The sequence below is a fragment of the Schistocerca gregaria genome, chromosome 2, assembly GCF_023897955.1.
Source record: "Schistocerca gregaria isolate iqSchGreg1 chromosome 2, iqSchGreg1.2, whole genome shotgun sequence".
Lineage (NCBI taxonomy): Eukaryota > Metazoa > Arthropoda > Insecta > Orthoptera > Acrididae > Schistocerca > Schistocerca gregaria.
In genome coordinates, this window is record NC_064921.1 from 1,021,413,900 (window position 1) to 1,021,431,872 (window position 17,973).

A 17,973-nucleotide genomic window follows, 5' to 3' on the forward strand; every position below is an offset into this window, starting at 1 on the left:
GAAATTGAGTGTCATATCAGATAGCTCAGTAAATCTAACTTGGGAGAAATTCATTATCAGTGTTTCACAGGATACTGGATACATTCCACTTTTGGTTTCTATAAAAGACCTATACTATACTGATCAAGGAGGAAAAGTGCAGTTCACTTGGCAGATGCAAGCATCATAATCCAAGCACAGCAGAGATGCTCTAAGAGAAATAGTGATAACTGAAATATTCACAAAAATTATCTTTTTTTTCCGACAGCTTGTGTTAGATTTGTTGTTGTTGTTGTTGTTGTTGTTGGTGGTGGTGGTGGTGGTGGTGGTGGTGATGATAAAACAACAATAACAATACTTACATGAATAACGATAGTGTATGGCAGCAAGGAACTATAAAAAACGGAATGTTCAGAATATCTGGGTGTGCATATTGATGAGAAGTTAAAACTGGAAACCACATATTATATATCTATTACAACAAACAAGTTCACCAACATTACTTCTGAGCATGATGCCAATGTCTGGTTAGGAGAGCACAATAAAATCAACCGATACTACATACATCTATTCAATGGTACCACATGCAGTAACACGTGGGACAATGTCACTTTTTCTAAACGTGTTATACAATGAATACCTGGAATGTAATTATTCACGCATAACCCAGGGTGGATACTAATGGCAACCTCACTGCACATTCATTCCCTTAAACTATGAAGTCTATCGTAATGTACTTGCTGTAGTTTTAAAATAACACCTACTAAATATAACAAATTCGATTTACGCGGAAGGGAGAAAAACACACAGCCAAAATATAACATATCTTAAAGTTAAATATTTTTTGTGTCCATTTATAATATCATGGCTTCTGATGCATAGTGCGCTGCTAATTTCCCAGGTTATTACCGCAAGTTAGTTGTTATTGTTTCTGTCACTTTATGAGTTAAACATTGAAATTTGCCACAAACATCCAAATTATACCTACATGCACAAATTAACATCTGATGACCTTCCTTAATAGTAGGCATACTGACAGGAAATAAAGAGAGTATTAGAAAGAAATATATATTCTTTAAATTATAGCTGAAGGCAGTTTGAACAGTACAAACTATTTAAAGTATCAATCTTTATGTGGCTCTTTATGCTACTACCGATGTTCAGTAAGTCAGTAACAACACTGTTACACATAACTGCTAAAACTACGAAATGAGCATTCAAAAATTTAAAATTAAACTACATTTCAAAGTTCCTTTTTTGTTTTGGCAACTCACTCATTTCATATACAATTAATCCCTATCAATGATTGTTTCCCTACTCCTAAAATTATCATATTAAGTACTGAATTATGTGAGAAATACAGAAAGAAATATGAAACATGAGATCAACACTGATATATTAATCTTCACTCATGACACATTGTATTCACAATACAAGACGGTGACGCTGAAGTGGACGAACATGGAAATAATATGCTTTACTTTTGTGCTACAAAACTCATGTAATAACCATGAAGTGTTGCATCTGGTGACCAAGGAGTATACATCTGATTCAAGTATTATAGCTCATATCATTGCTTCTGGCGCCTAGTACGCTACTAATTTTCCAGGTTATTACCACATGAAGTGTTGCTTCTGGTGACCAATGAGTACACATCTGAGTCAAGTATTATAGCTCATATCACGGCTTCTGGTGCCTAGTACGCTACTAATTTTCCAGGTTATTACCGCAAGATAGTTACTATTGGTAACTGGGTGTTGTGCAATTATCCATGCACTGCAGCAAGTTATCGAAGAAGCTGGTAGACTTTCAAAATTAAAACAGGATTTGTCACTTTTACCAAATGCAAAAATACGTTTAAAGCCAAGACAGATTATTGTTAGTTACAGAATGTAATAAAAGTACTTAGCACATTTCAGTTGGGTTATGATTTATTACTTAATTAAACTTATGCACAGATTGAGTATAAATAAAAGAATCACAACAGTGCATGAAACTGTTTCGACCTGATCATCTGTCATACAGTTCTCATATGTTACATCATATGAACGCTGCTAACTTTATTAAAGCGACAGACGTAAGACTAAAATAAGTATTCTCCTTTTTTTATATTTCCATTTACCGAAGAGAGAACATGCGACGATCAACACAACATTAATAAAATTGAATCTATTAATGTCATTAAAAATGTCCTGGTGAGGTAATGCAATTCATCTTGTCCTTATTATGACGCAATGCAGTAACAACTTCGTTTGAGCTTAAATGGGCAAACACAAATATTTATACGTAGGACTTACGGTTTGAAATAATGGCAGAGGGCATGAATAAAAGTATAGTGGCATAACGTATCCGTATTATATGTTATACATGCTAGCTCACCATTAGACACTGGGTCCTACAATTCACATTTGCTGATTTCACAAATATCATCAGGTACGTCCTACATGTTGCTAACACATTAATCCTCCTCCTCCTCCTCATCCTCGTCGTCATCATCGTCGTCGTCGTCGTCATCATCATCATCGTCATCTTCCTCTTCGTCAGAGTCATCATCAGAATCAGCAGGCATATTACGAGCATCAACATCAACGTTTATTTCCAGCTGCATTCTCACATCTAGTACCATAAAACCAACTGTTATTATGACAGGCAGGCGGAATCGCGAGTCCCAGGCCAACTTTATGAGGAAAAGCAAACTCCGCTTAAAAGCTCCACCAAGTGATGACATTAGTGATTACTGTCTATGCCTTCGGGCTCAACATTGTACGACGACTGTATCAAAACGTACGCCACTTCCAAATCTGCAACAAACAACACTGAACATCGTGCAGTTCAATCCGACTTATAAACATTCCATGTCTACGGCTGTGATGTTCCATGTTAACTCACACAGTAACCATGGCAACAGCATAATTCCTATGGGCAGCAGGTAAAACAACACATGTAGATGACACAAAAAAATTGCATCATCATACCCTTATACATGTTTGACAGCACCTGATCCATAGTTCACATTTTCAGCGGGATCCCAAAGAGCATATATAAAGAAAAGCCACTTATACATCATCATTCCAGAATGCAGCGAATTTGTTCGAAGAATGAAATCTCTGCATGACTTCTTCGGTTTCTAACACACAATATGGTTTCCAACTGCATCGAAATTAGTAGTAGTTTAACATTTAACGTCAATTCACAGTGACCGTAGCTTCACGTTTCGACACGTCAAGAATTTCAACAATGCATTTCAAATACAGAATAGAAGTACCTGTGGAGTTTTGAGCGTTTTGCACATGTTATGTTGTCAATTTAAGGCTGGGATTGTCACGTGATCACGCGACTACGCCATTTGCTTATACTTTCTGCGGAGTTCAGAGCTAATAATATTACACGTATTTGTTGTGTTTTTACAATTTGTTTCTTAACAATAGCAGTACTGAATGACTGTTGTTGCTACAGAGGCAAAGAGAAATATATGCAAGGAGAAAAGGTTTGTGTTCTATGAGTGCTCTGATGTAATGCTCGGTTTGATTGCATTCTGAATAAATAATGAAATCTGTTATTATCTGTGCAAAATTTCATAAGTTTGCCGTTGTCCATCTAGTGCAGTCATTCCTAGTAGCAAATTGTTAAAAGGCAACTGAAATGTGCAGCTTCAAAAATATCCATTCATTTCATAGTGGCAAAGATAGTAAGACTGTAGAATATACCTATCTAAAGGCCCTTATACACGCAGCGATCTGTCTGCGCACAACATATCTGCGCAGACAGATCGTTGCGTGTGGACAGAAGATTCGCACCAACGTGAGTTGTGTGCAAACCTGGAAGTTGGAGTTGGAGATTTGAGCGAAACCTCTCAAATCTGTGGGTTCAAACCACATCTGCGCAGACGAGTTGTAGCGTGTGGACAGGAAATCGCCGCAAATCTGGCGCGAAAGAGCTGTTTGCTCAGTCTAGTGTTTGAATTTGTGCACACAGGGCATTAAAACGGCTGATAACTCGTCAGTGTTCTCGAGAGTTTGTTAGTGAATTCATTGAAATATGTAGAAACTACCCATGTATGTGGAAGATTAAAGTAAAGAATATAGTGACCAAGACAAAAAGACAGCACCATACAATGCTCTAATTGAAAAATTGCGGGTAGTTGACGCCTCGGCAAACAGAGAAACAGTAATAAAAAAAAATCGTTGCGAACTGTTTACCGAAAAGAGTTATCCAAAGTTCGGAAATCTAGAAGATCTGGTGTAGGAGTATATCAAGTATACCAGCCAACGTTATAGTATTTTGATCTGCTTGGCTTTCTTAAGGTTCATCCTGAAAATCTCGCAGTAAATTTACGTGAGAAAACTGCTTTCTCTTTAGCAGCCACTGTCTACACCATTTTGACCGCTTTCCTGTTTCCTGCGGTTGGTCTGAATGCTTTTTGCAACACAAGTTACGAACACAGACCACAGCAGAACTTCCTCGATTTCTATATTTCAGAATAACTGAATTAAATTTTTGGCGTTTACGGGAAGCGTAGTCTCTCGCCACTGATTTCTTTTCTACTCCGACAGATGGTGGGCGAGTACAGGGATTGGGGTTTGTGTCGTGTGAACACACCACATTTGCAGCGATCTTTTGCATGTACAGACATCTGCGCCGATGTCTGCTCGGACAGATCGTTGCGTGTGGACCGGGCTTAAAGTATGGCTACTTTGTTTGTAGTCGGTATAGACATGTCACATGGTCTTCTGTAATATGAAGAAAAAAAGCAAAATGCTTGTGAAATGTTGGTCGGAGAAAACCAGGGTGTGTGTGTTGTCCAAGGAGAATGAAATTTGTCATACGTATATTTAAACATTTGGAGTTGGTGTTTTGGATTTTTCACTTTTTACCCCATAAAGTAGTGGACGGTTGTACGTAGATTACACCAAATTAGTACAGCAGTGTGTCACCAGTACAGCAGTAACCAAAATTGTACGTTAGTCTACAAAAATCGAGAAAAACTAATGAGGAAGCAGTTTGCGTCATGGTCCATCAATCTGCGGCAATAGCGGTTTTTTTTTTTTTTTTTTTTTTTTTTTTTTTTGGATATGAAAAAGTTACTCATGAAGTACCCCAAGGATTGATATTGGGAACACTACTGTTGTTGATATTTGTAAATGGCTTACCAAGTTATTTAACACAAGCTGATAATACTAGTCTCGTTGTTGATTCTCAGAATGTGACTAACTCAGAAAAAATAGAAATAACAACTGAAAAGTAGTTCAGTGGTTTAGAGATAACAGTACCGGTATGTTCGTTGATGAAAAGAAAACGTTGTGGTCCTATTGGTTAATTTCAGGCACACATCAAATAAAGTAATCCCTAATATAATGGTGAAGTTGGGCGAACAGAAAATACTACGAACTTCAAGCATTAATTTTTTAGAAATTTGGTTAGTTGAGCACATTGAATGCGATAAACAATAGAAGGGCTTCATAAAAAATTAAGTAAATGCTGTTATGTATATAGAATAATCAAAAAAATCCACAATGGCCGTCCTGTCCAGTCACGGCATTGTCAAGATTTCTAAGGAAGGAAGTTTTGCTACGACCGACTAAAGATACTGGCCTGGGCGTGTTTTCAGCTTTGACGACGTCAGCGTTGTAGCGCTACGGCCGAAAAACAGCCCTCAAGTCAAGGTCTGTAAAAAAAATCCCTCAAGTGGCCCAGCTCGGCATGCACCGACCTAGCGTACTAGCCATTACCGCTTCCCAGAAATACAAATGATGTTACTGGTCGTTGATTATTATTTTCTCTTGACACTAAAACATATTACTCTCAGTAATTGTATTATCTTAAAATTACTTCAGTCCTTTGGCCTCAAAAGAGTTTGATTAATACAGTTTAACAACACACTGTACTGTATGGTAGCACTCACAATGATACTCTTAAATAATTGTTTTATCCTTCACTACTATTTTGTTTATCAATTAGTATCGTGCAGTCTCGCCATTAAATTGCTTGATGCACACAGATATTTGCAAACAATGTTTTGTATTTTACTACAGCATACTTTAAGTGTGTGTGTGTATGAGAGAAAGAGAGAGAGAGAGTAGCTGTGAATATACGTTCAGTACAAGAGAACCAGACTGTATAATGTACTTGACATTCGATTAAATGCACTTTAAGTATCAGTAGCTTCTACAAGACATTACATGTATATAATGTTGCCTGCCTACACGAAAATTAAAGAGACCTTTGGTGAAAAGAGCACCACCTGTATGAATATCAAGAGCTCTGGTGGAAAACCTCTCCTAAGCAAAGAAGAGAAAACAGAAATGTGGAAGGAGTATATAAAGGGTCTATAAAAGGGCAATGTACTAGAGGGCAATATTATGGAAATGGAAGAGGACGTAATTGAAGATGAAATGGGAGGTATGTTACTGTTTGAGGAATTTGAAACGGTTCAAATGGCTCTCAGCACTATGGGACTTCTGTGGTCATCAGTCCCCTAGAACTTAGAACTGTGTAAACCTGACTAACCTAGGGACATCACACATATCCATGCCCGACGCAGCTTTCAAACCTGCAACCGCAGTGGTCGCACAGTTCAGGCTGTAGCGCCTAGAACTGCTTAGCCACCCCTACCAGCTGAGGAATTTGACAGACCACTGAAAGACCTAAGTTGAAATGAGGCCCCGGGAGTAGACAACATTCCATTTGAACTACTAATAGCTGTGTGAGAGCCAGCCATGGCAAAACACTTCTGTCTAATGTATGAGACAGGCGAAATACCTCCAGACTTCAAAGAGACTGTAATAATACCAATCCCAAAGAAAGCGGGTGTGAAAATTACCAAACTATCAGTTTATTAAGTCACAGTTGCAAAATACTAACATGAATTCTGTACAGACGAGTGGAAAAATTGGTAGAAGCTGACTTTGGGGAATATCAGTTTGGATTCCGGAGAAATGTTGAAACATGCAAGGCAATACTGACAACTACGACTTATCTTAGAAGATAGGTAAAAGAAAGGCAAACCTACATTTCTAGCATTTGCAGACTTAGAGAAAGCTTTTGACAATGTTGACTGGAATACTCTATTACGAATTCTGAATGTGGCTGGATCAAATACAGGGAGGGAAATGTTATTTACAACTTGTACAGAAATCAGATGGCAGATATAAGAGTCAAGGGACATGAAAGGGAAGCAATGGTTGAGAAGGGAGTGAGACAGGGCTGTAGTCTCTCCCCCATGTTATTCAATCTGCATATTGAGCAAAAAAAAAAATAATAATAATAATAAATAAATAAATAAAATCGTAGTAGGAATTAAAATCCATGGAAAGAAATAAAAACTTTGATGTTTACCAATGGCATTGTAATTCTGTCAGAGACGGAAAAGGACCTGGAAGAGCAATTGAATGGAATGGAGAGTGTCTTGAAAGGAGGATATACGATGAACATCAACAAAAGCAAAACGAAGTAATGGAAAGTAGTCACATTGAATCAGGGGAAGCTGAGAGGATTAGATTAGACACTTAAAGTAGCAAATGAGTTATGCTGTTTGGGGAGTAAAATAACTAATGATGGTCGAAGTAAAGAGGATATAAAATGTAGACTGGCTACGGCAAGAAAAGCGTTTCTGAAGAAAAGGAATTTGTTAATATCGAGTATAGATTGAATTGTCTGGTAGTCTTTTCTGAAAGTATTTGTATGGTGTGTAGCCATGCATGGAAGTGAAGCATGGACAATAAACAGTTAGACAAGAAGGGAATAGAAGCTTTAGAAATGTGGTGCTACTGAAGAATACTGAAAATTAGATGGGTAGATCATGTAACTAATGAATAGAATTGGGGGGAAGAGGAATTTGTTGCACAACTAGAGGAAAGGATAGCTCGGTAGTACACGTCCTGAGGCATCAAAGGATCACCAATTTAGTATTGGAGGGAAGTATGGAGAGGGAGACCAAAGGATGAATGTAGTAAGCAGATTCAGAAGGATGTAGGTAGCAGTACTTATTCGGAGATGAAAAGGCTTGTACAGGATAGAGTAGCATGGAGAGCTGCAACAAACCAGTCTCCAGACTGAAGACCATAACAACAACCACTGTGTTACAACAAAACGATGAGGAGTGAAGATGGACAATCATATTTGTAAGTCTTCCTTGTCAGAAATTCTTCTTGGTTTTCTAAGAATATATGAAGATTTTTGAGGTTGCATTTAGGCAGGAACCTAAAAGCATAGTTTAAATTAATGCTAGTGGAATGAACATCTTGCTCTTGACTGATCTTCTTCATTACCCATAGTTCATCATGATGTTACTGAAAGCAACATGTCTTGCAAAAACTGCCAACACCTAAACTGCACCACACACACACACACACACACACACACACACACACACACACACACACACCTCACACACACACACACACACCTGTGCTCATAAATATTTGTTTATATCTCACCACATCAACATTTATGTGAGATATTATTGTTCATCACCACTAAATACCACAATATACACAGTGTGTTCATCCCAAAAAAGTTACTGAACAACTCCCAAAAAGTATTAGGTCTCAAACATACACACAAACCTTAAAGTAAATCTTTTGTCTTTTTTTAGCTCATGTTTCAAAATTTACAGCTAAAGCTTATAATAAAAGACACTTGTATTTGCATATTCATTTACTAAATAAATTCTATATTTCAAATTCAGTCCACCACACACAGCTTCTCTCTCTCTCTCTCTCTCTCTCTCTCTCTCTCTCTCTCTCTCTCTCTCTCTCTCTCACACACACACACACACACACACACACACACACACAGGCAGACTTACAGAGAGGGATAGAAAAAGAGAGAGAGAGAGAGAGAGAGATAACAAATAACAGGACAACTGCAAAAAACAAAACAAAAAATAAAAAAACATTGTTTCATGTAAAAGTTCATAAATGCATTTTTTTAAATATCTCACTGCAGCATATTTAATGTGAAATATTGTACTTCACAGTCTGCCTCACCATTCAGCACCAAATATTAAATGAACTACCCCCCCCCCCTCCCCCTCCCAAAACTGTACAAGTCACATATGCAACGCATAAAGCGGAGACTTCTGTCTTACATACATACATAATTCATCTATTGAGTAGAAGGAGTTGCCATTCAGAAATTCTTTTGATTTGTTTTTAAATATTGGTTGTCTGTCTGTGAGACTTTTGATGCTATTTGGCAAATGACCAAAGATTTTTGTGGCAGTATAATTCACCCTTTTCTGTGCCGAAGTCAGATTTAACACAGAATTGTGAAGATCATCCTTCCTTCTAGTGTTGTAGCTATGGACTTTGCTGTTATTTTTGAACTGGAATGGGGGTTATTAATAACAAATATCCTAAGTGATCCGGCAGGTGTGGCCATGCGGTTTTAGGCGCTTCAGTCAGAGCCGTGTGACCGCTACGTTCGCAGGTTAGAATCCTGCCTCAGGCATGGATGTGTTTGATGTACTTAGGTTAGTTAGGTTTAAGTAGTTCTAAGTTCTAGGGGACTGTTGACCTCAGATGTTAAGTCCCATAGTGCTGAGAGCCATTTGATTTTCTTATCTTTTACTAGGAAATCTATGTTAAAATTGCCACAGATTAAAATTCTGTAGGATTTCCGTTTTGTTAGTTTTTTTTATGTACTTAGGTTAGTTAGGTTTAAGTAGTTCTAAGTTCTAGGGGACTGTTGACCTCAGATGTTAAGTCCCATAGTGCTGAGAGCCATTTGATTTTCTTATCTTTTACTAGGAAATCTATGTTAAAATTGCCACAGATTAAAATTCTGTAGGATTTCCGTTTTGTTAGTTTTTTTATGTACTTAGGTTAGTTAGGTTTAAGTAGTTCTAAGTTCTAGGGGACTGTTGACCTCAGATGTTAAGTCCCATAGTGCTGAGAGCCATTTGATTTTCTTATCTTTTACTAGGAAATCTATGTTAAAATTGCCACAGATTAAAATTCTGTAGGATTTCCGTTTTGTTAGTTTTTCTAATACTAAGGCCAAGTTCTTACAGAAACAGCTTAGGTTGCCTGAGGGTGATCAATATACTGATATTAAGTAAATAAAATGTTCAGTGAGTTCTATGCCCGATAGTTATATGGCTTTTTCAGTGCTGTGGGAGTTGCATATGTCCAGTGGTAGAGCAATAGTATTGTTTTTTACAAATATGCAGCTCCCTCCACCCCTGAATTTTTTCCTTGAGAAATGATTTATCAAATTCAACTGTGGTATCATAACACATTCAATTTCAGAACAGTTCATAAAGTGCTCTGTAATACATAGTATTTGGATATTTGATAATTCACTGTTACTATTTGTTAAAATTTCTATTTCACTTAATTTGTGTCTGAGTCCTTGTACATTGTGGAAGTGAATTTGCTGATTATAAGAGTCAGAAAGTATTGAACAGCGTTGAGAAATTTTTGGTTGTACCTTACTTGCTGTAGCTGACTGGGTGGTGGCTTTTTCCTCTTCATTCCTGCTCCTAAAATATCCTTGAATCTGGGAGGAGGAGGAACAGTTCTTCTGTTGACCACTGTTTTCTCTGCTGTAGGTGTCATCTTGTTTATCTCTGCCTGTGAGACTGATGGTGGGTTGACTGATTTGGTTACTGTTGGTGACTTTTTGTTTATTGCTGGTGGAAAAACCGATTGCTGCTAGACTGTTTTTGTTGCTGTGTGACTCTTTATCTGCTGGAGAATCTAATGGCTGCTTAACTGTTTTTACTGTAGTCTCTGTTGTTTTCTATCTTAAGGGTTGTCCAGTTGCTTCTGTTATTTTTGTCTGTGTTTGTGCATCCGGTAGAGTAGTATTTGCAGTATCATCACTAGACCACGGATTTTTAGGTCGTAAAAAAGTGTGTTTTAGGAACCTAAAATAGGCTCCTTGTAGTTAATTTAGGCTATATAAAACCTAAAATAGGCTCTAATAAAAATGATGCATAGAAAATAAAAATTAATTAAAATACACAGTGTTGACAGTACGAACATCTTATTAGTCATTGAAACAAGGAGAATGAATATTTACACAGTTACAGAGCACAGCAATCTACAACATTAATGTTGAACATAACTCCAAATAGTTTTGAGTTCCTGCAAGATAAAGATCTCCATTAAAAAGATGTGGCAATGGTAGTTTCACATATTCTGACCATAGTTGGCTTCACAATAAATAACCGAAATCTTTTCTAGGTTTTCTAGTGAAAAACTGTGGCACTTGTCAGTCAGAATCAATTTATACGCTGAAAAAGAACGTTCTACATCAACAGATGTGACAGGGGCGTACTTCATTTCGACAGGAATGCTGCAGTCAGTAGCGCTGATTTTCCACTAAGTATGTCGGCAGCTGCACACAACTCCTTCAGGCAAATGTTCTTCTGCCAAACCGTTTGCATTTTTGCCCGTACTTTTTCCTCTACTTCACTTGGCGCTTCATGAAGTTTCATTTTGACTTCTTCAAGCAAAGAAGTATTGTCGTAGATAAGTCTCACTGAGCCTTCTAATTGTGAAATTATTCTTGCCATAAATGTGTAGTGGGCCCTAATGTAAGATAAGTCCCGTTTTAAAGAAGAATCTTTGAGTAACTGCACTGCTGCAGTTATGGATGCAGCATCCTTCGGTGTGTTTTCAACCACCTTCTGGACAGCTGAGAGATGCGTACTATAGTATTCTGCTGCTATCAGCCACGTGCCCCAGTGGGTGACAACAGGCTCTGGCGACAATGGAACATCTGGAAGCTGTTCTTTGAATGCCTGTATTCTTGTTGGTGCCTTAACAAAAATTTTCTTCACCATAGATATTACTTTAGTTACTTTAGCAAATTGTAGCCTTACTTGCTGTGCTACGCTGTTGATCCCACGCACTACACAAGTTACATGCAGCATCAATGGGCAGAATACTTTTAATAGTTGAAACGCTGCTACCAGCAACATCAGTGACGGCCAGAAGCACCTTATTCTCATCCACTCAGTTTGAGAATAGCACCTTAAGCCCATTGTTCACAAACTGTGCTATTGTTTGTTGGTTAGTTTTTGCAAGCTGTTTTGAGTAAATCAAATGAGCCCTGGATGGAGCATCTGTATCTAGCTTGCCAATAATCAGGTTTGCAATGTAACAGCCAAGACTGTCAGTAGTTTCATCCACAGAAACCCTTATAGAAGATTCTCCAACATCTTCTCGGATTCTGTGCAATGCAGCATTGAAAGCTAAATCTACATAATTATTATGTAAAGCTGACTCTGCAGGAATAGACTGATGGCAGTACTTCTCAAGAAAACCTCTGAAAATAGGTTTTTCTAGTTTCCGAAAGGGGATGTTTGCTGCCACAAGTGCATGACACAAATCACTGCAGAACTTGTTTTTTTGGAGGATTCGCCAGATTTATTGGTTAAAAGAGTTTTCTTCAGTTTTGACTTTTCGTTCAACATTAGCTTTATGTGCGATTCCATCTGCATGCTGAGTTAAGTGAGATTTATTAACACTCGAAACCTAATATGAGAGAAAAAGGATATGCAGTTTAGAATCGCAAATAAAGAGTATTTCGTATTACTAAAGGATAGCAATAAAAAAGAATCCAAAGTCACAGGAAAATAAGAAGATTAAGAAAAACATCAACTAACGTCCTTGTTGCATGCTTGGCAGAAAATAATTTTCCTGTCTGTTGTATAATGCGGAAAATCTTGCAGCCACTGCCTTATATGAGTAGACTTTGAACTAGCTTTTTTCAGCACGGCATAGTATTCTCACACAAAAACTAGAATTTATTTTGCACTTAGAACGTCAGTAACACTTAACACGTCGGTCGCTACACAATGTACTGATTTGTTTTCGCTGGAAAAAAGTGAACGATGACCTGGTTTCTTTTTTTTTTTTTTTTTCACTGTGGTGCATGGGAGTGGTAGGGGAAGCACCGTACTTGTTGCTGGACATATGGCACCTGACAGATGGCCGCCCTTTCTGAACAATCAAATGGAATCTACCGGTGCTTCAGATGAATACATTCCACTACTGGCAAATTATTTTTTGAACCGGAAAATTCATGTATAATACCTTTCACAAAACAGAGTAGTTTGATAGGACTGCCTGTAGACAGCAGCGAGAAAATGTGCGAAGGACAGTAATTTAGCTATAGAGGGCGTCTACGATTAACATTACGATTTTTTAATCCGTGCTCAGCTTAAGGCCTATGAAACCATTTCTTTGCGAAAATACAGAGCTGGCCAGAATCCTACGAACGAAATATATTCAAATAGAACATTTAGTACTCCCACGTTCGATTCCAATGTGTAACTCAAATCTTTGACCAGTTCCCATTTGCTCACCGAAGTTAAGCACTGTCGTGGTCGGCGCATACTTGGATGGATAACCATTCAACCGTGCCGAGGGTTGCTGGTAGTAAGGCAAGCAAAGAAATTGTAAACAGTCTCTAACATCCTTCGCCTTTGACAAGACGTAAACCATAAGTTTACTTCCTTTTTCTATCTTTGAAAACACAAGAACTCTATGTCAGATTAACGAAATAGGTACTTTTTAGGATTTTGATGCCGAAATAGGAAAAATTAGGCATCAATGTCGAAATACGCAATTTTAGGTCCTATAGAACTAACGGTATTCAGTTTAGTTAGTCATGAAACACATAAGTACCAACTTATATGCAAATTGGAGCTTAGGAAAAAAAATAGGTTTTAACCTAAAGTTCCATGATCTATTTTTGACATATTAATAATAAAGCACCTATAAAGAGTATTTGGTATTAACAGGGATAGCAATATAAAAAAATTAAAAAAAGACCGAAGTGTTAGGCAAATACGAAGCATGAGCGCATATCAACTAGCCACCTTGCTGCACGCTGGGCAGAAAATATTTTTTTCTGTCTGTCGTATAGTGTGGAAAAACTTGGAGCCACTGTCTCATATGATGAAATAGGTACTTTTTAGGATATTAAAGCTGAAATAGGCAAAAATAGCCACTAACGTCAAAATAGGCTTTTTTAGGTCCTATAGAATTAACGCCATTAAGTGTAAATAGTCATGAAACGCATAAGTACAAATTTTTATGCAAATAGGAACTCACGAACAAAATAGGTTTTTACCTAAAACGCGCGGTCTAATCATTACATTTGTATTGGCAGCTATTTGATGTTGAAGGCTGCTCTTTTGCTCCTGAGAACATCACTTTGATGGTGGTACCATTTTCTTGCTGACTGAGTTTTTCCAACATATGAAGAATTTTTTTACCTAGTAGAGTTTTACCACTTCTGTTTACATGCATTCCATATTTGGTATGGTGACTCCTTTGGAGAAAGTCTATATCTGTGAGGTATTTCACTAACGACAATGATCCCCTCTCTTGTGAGATGTAAGGTTTGCTTTAGGTTATAGGTTGCACTTGCTAGTTCATTTCTGTAAACATCGTTTGCGCCCAAAATCAACACAATACTTCCATTTTTCTTCTCTCTCATTACTAATCCTATGATTTTTGTAACTTCCTTCATAGGTGCCCCAGGTTTAACATGTCTGCATGCTTTCTCATTAAGGTTGTGGTGCGGATGAAATCGACATCAACATCGATGCATGCATCTTTGAATTAAACTAAGATTATCTTTGGTCTCTTCCGCCATGTCAGTTCTTTTTGAGTCTAGCTCGTGTTTAGGTGAATAAATGAACTACAGAGAAATGGGTGTAGTTTGGTGTAACTAACCCGAACATTTTCCTCACTGATGACCCTCAGTTGTAACGTCTCCTGTTTTCGGCACTTTACTGTGTCCGCGACCTCCACATTGTTTATTTTTGTGTATATTACATTGACACCGAAGTCGAACAACGACTTTGGCCCAGCACCTGACGCCAGATTTTGTGATCGACATGCATCATGATCATGTTGCGGGCGATGTGCACCCGCCAGGACTGCAACACAATGCCTCTCACTCTATGATTATGCCAATTTCGCCAGACGTTTTCGAGCCTGCAACAATAAGTGAGGTTAGGAGTGTGCATGACTCCGGCTATCAAACACATTTGTTCCCACCACATGTGTCCTCAATCATTGACTGTGCAGTTACCTCTTACGGGTCTCCGTGCAGTGAGGGACCAATGCCGATTTCTGCAAATGCTTCATTGGACAACCTACCACTGCCGGGACAACAATTTACCACTCCGCAATCCGTCCAGTACCACGCGGATACCTGCCACATGGCCGGAACTGTTTTGTTCACAGGTCAGCCTCCTCAGTGTCCGACCACGCCCGCACCTACCTTGGTCCAGCATCAGCACATGCCTTCCTACTTTGGTACCTCAGCCTGCAACAGGAACAATAGCTTGTTATCTACGCCTGACCTCCATCTCTGTCCCACTGCTACAATTCAGTGTTTTGTGCCACGGCATTCACCTTATCTGCACGCCGTTTGAGTGGAGTGACTATGAACAGTGAACATTCACACATTCCGTCCCATGTTCGACATCATCTCCCACACTGTGCTTCTGGACAGCCTGCACTTCTGCAGCCTCCCTTCAACACAGGTGGCCCCGGCTCTAATCATTCATCGAGCTTTCCGTGGACTAACATGCGTTCTCAAACTTTGAACTATTTCTCACCTGTCGCCCCCGCGCCGGCAAAAGTCGTGCTTCCGCTAACATTCTCGGCACATGTCGGTGCCTCATTCGCGTCGGTCTTCCGCGATATGTCAATCCGAACACACCCGCAACGTGTTAAGCATCCGCAACCACAATAGACACATTACGGTGTCTCACCTGCGTCGGCCTTCCGCGGCGCGACGGATCACGCCCAACCACAACCTGTCACTTTCACGCTGCCACCCGAACAGCTGTCGTTGCCATATCCACTGGAGGCACACTCTCCTGGAATACTACAGCAACAAGAGCTCGATTCAGGCAGTGCCCCAACGAACTCAGCTCAACCTGTTCTTCCGAACATTCTACAACGCTTACCGACGGTGCCGCCGTTAAATCCCGACAGAGCCACAACCTGGTTAAAATTGTGGACGAAGTGTTTGACCATTACAAACTTGAAGAGTCAACCGGTTTCTGTGCCTCATCACCCACCTGTACGACCAGGAGGACTTGATTGCTGACCTTGTCGACGCCTTGACTCATCTACCTGGTACAGTCTAGCCAAAAAGACATTTCTATGTTGGCTTGCTTGCTCAACTGAGGCAGCAATACGGCAAGTGCTCCACGTCGAGCAACTAGGCAACGACAAACCTTACCAGCTCTGGAGACAACTATGTACCGTGGTCAGCACCGATCTATTCTCTGACACAGCTCTCCTCGCCATCTGGTCAGGTTGCTCTGGTTGTCAGCCACTGCCTAGCTGACAAGTCTTAGGTTCAGGCTCATCGTCCTGTGGCCGGACGCAGCCGGTGCCGCACTGTACCGACCGTTCCGATCGCTGCAGGAAGCAGTAATCAAGCTACTGGGACTCTGCCCACAGTCACGCCCCCTCCTGCACCCGAGCCTGGTGCGGCCACCAAACCTCGGCCACCACCACTGGCAATGAACATTCCACAGGAAATGCAACCACACTACCCGTACTGTTACTTCCCCATATGGTTTGGTGAGGCGGCACAGAACTGCAGACCACCCTGCTGCTTCCCAAACGCCGATCGCAGGTAGGTCCGGGTGACGCCTCCTGCCCACAACATCACAGGCACCCCCCCCCCCCCCCAGTGCTCCATCGAGAACGAACCGATAATTGCAGACGACTTTACATTAAAGACATTTCGTCAGGATACCTTTTCCTATTAGACACAGGCGCCGAAGTTTCGCTGCTGCCCACATCCTTAACATTGTCGAACATCTGCCCTCATCATACTTCACTGCAAGCCGTGAATTCAGCTAAAGTACAATGCTCAGGTTCAACTTCCCACGTCATCTCACTCTCTGCAAACTGCAAACTCAAGTGGATTTTTTTAGTGTGCGAAATTGACAAACCTACACTAGGCATGACTTCTTGCGACACCACAAACTTTCACCGAAGCTAGTGCGAAACACTATGTTTCATCACCTGTCCAAGACTCAATTCCCCTGTGCTCCGTCGAGCAAACCCCCCCCCCCCCCCCCCCAGTGACACATCAGTCTGGGCTCATCTCATCTGTACTTGCTCATCTCTGTCGACGACGTTACAAGAAACAACGCACAAGTGCCTTGTCGAGCTTGAAAACATCACTCACCTACGCAAGGAAAACTTCGAGCTCTCCCTCCAGCTCCACGAAACTCAGCTCCAGCTCTCGAATGCAGCAAAGGATTACAGACTCTACAGCAAGGACAAAGCAAGGTCAGTAAGTGCGCCGAATCTGCTAGCAGTCCCAACAATCGAGCCTCCGTGTGTTTACCTCCCGCTACCCCTCGCATCTGTGCTCTCAAGACTGCCATAACATGTACTGACAGCTCCGCAGGGCCACACCCTCCTAACACGGCCACGTTTGACACTCAGCCCAACACAAGTAGCATGGGCGACGAACGTAACGTGTTCCCGAACTGACAGCTCCTACCCCGCCCCTCGGGGACAGCACCTCAAACTATGCAACTTCGGCTCCTGCACGCCGCCGTGTGAACACCACTGACAAAACAAACAGTGCACTCGCGCCAAGCGTTCCACCCGTGACCGTGCGGCCACAGGCCGTGCCCTAGGATAAAGGACTCACTAACAGGTTCTGCAAGGTTCGCAGGAGAGCTTCTGTAAAGTTTGGAAGGTAGGAGACGGATACTGGCAGAAGTAAAGCTGTGAGTACCGGGCGTGAGTCATGCTTTGGTAGCTCAGTTGGTAGAGCACTTGCCCGCGAAAGGCAAAGGTCCCGAGTTCGAGTCTTGGTCGGGCACACAGTTTTAATCTGCCACGAAGTTTCATATCAGCGCACACTCCGCTGCAAAGTGAAAATCTCATTCTGGAAACATCCCCCAGGCTGTGGCTAAGCCATGTCTCCGCAGTATCCTTTCTTTCAGGAGTGCTAGTTCTGCAAGGTTCGCAGGAGAGCTTCTGT

At 40.4% G+C, this 17,973-nt stretch overlaps 2 long non-coding RNA genes across 2 annotated transcripts; one reads left to right on the top strand and one right to left on the bottom strand.

Moving 5' to 3' along the window:
- The first annotated feature begins 389 nt into the window (after window positions 1-389).
- LOC126335522 (uncharacterized) lies at window positions 390-2,779 on the top strand. The gene is made up of 2 exons (XR_007564889.1): window positions 390-1,588; window positions 1,699-2,779. It is a non-coding gene; the product is annotated as an uncharacterized LOC126335522 (long non-coding RNA).
- Window positions 2,118-3,317, bottom strand: LOC126335521 (uncharacterized). The gene is made up of 2 exons (XR_007564888.1): window positions 2,869-3,317; window positions 2,118-2,780 (listed from the first exon to the last, which is right to left on the bottom strand). It is a non-coding gene; the product is annotated as an uncharacterized LOC126335521 (long non-coding RNA).
- Window positions 3,318-17,973: the final 14,656 nt, after the last annotated feature.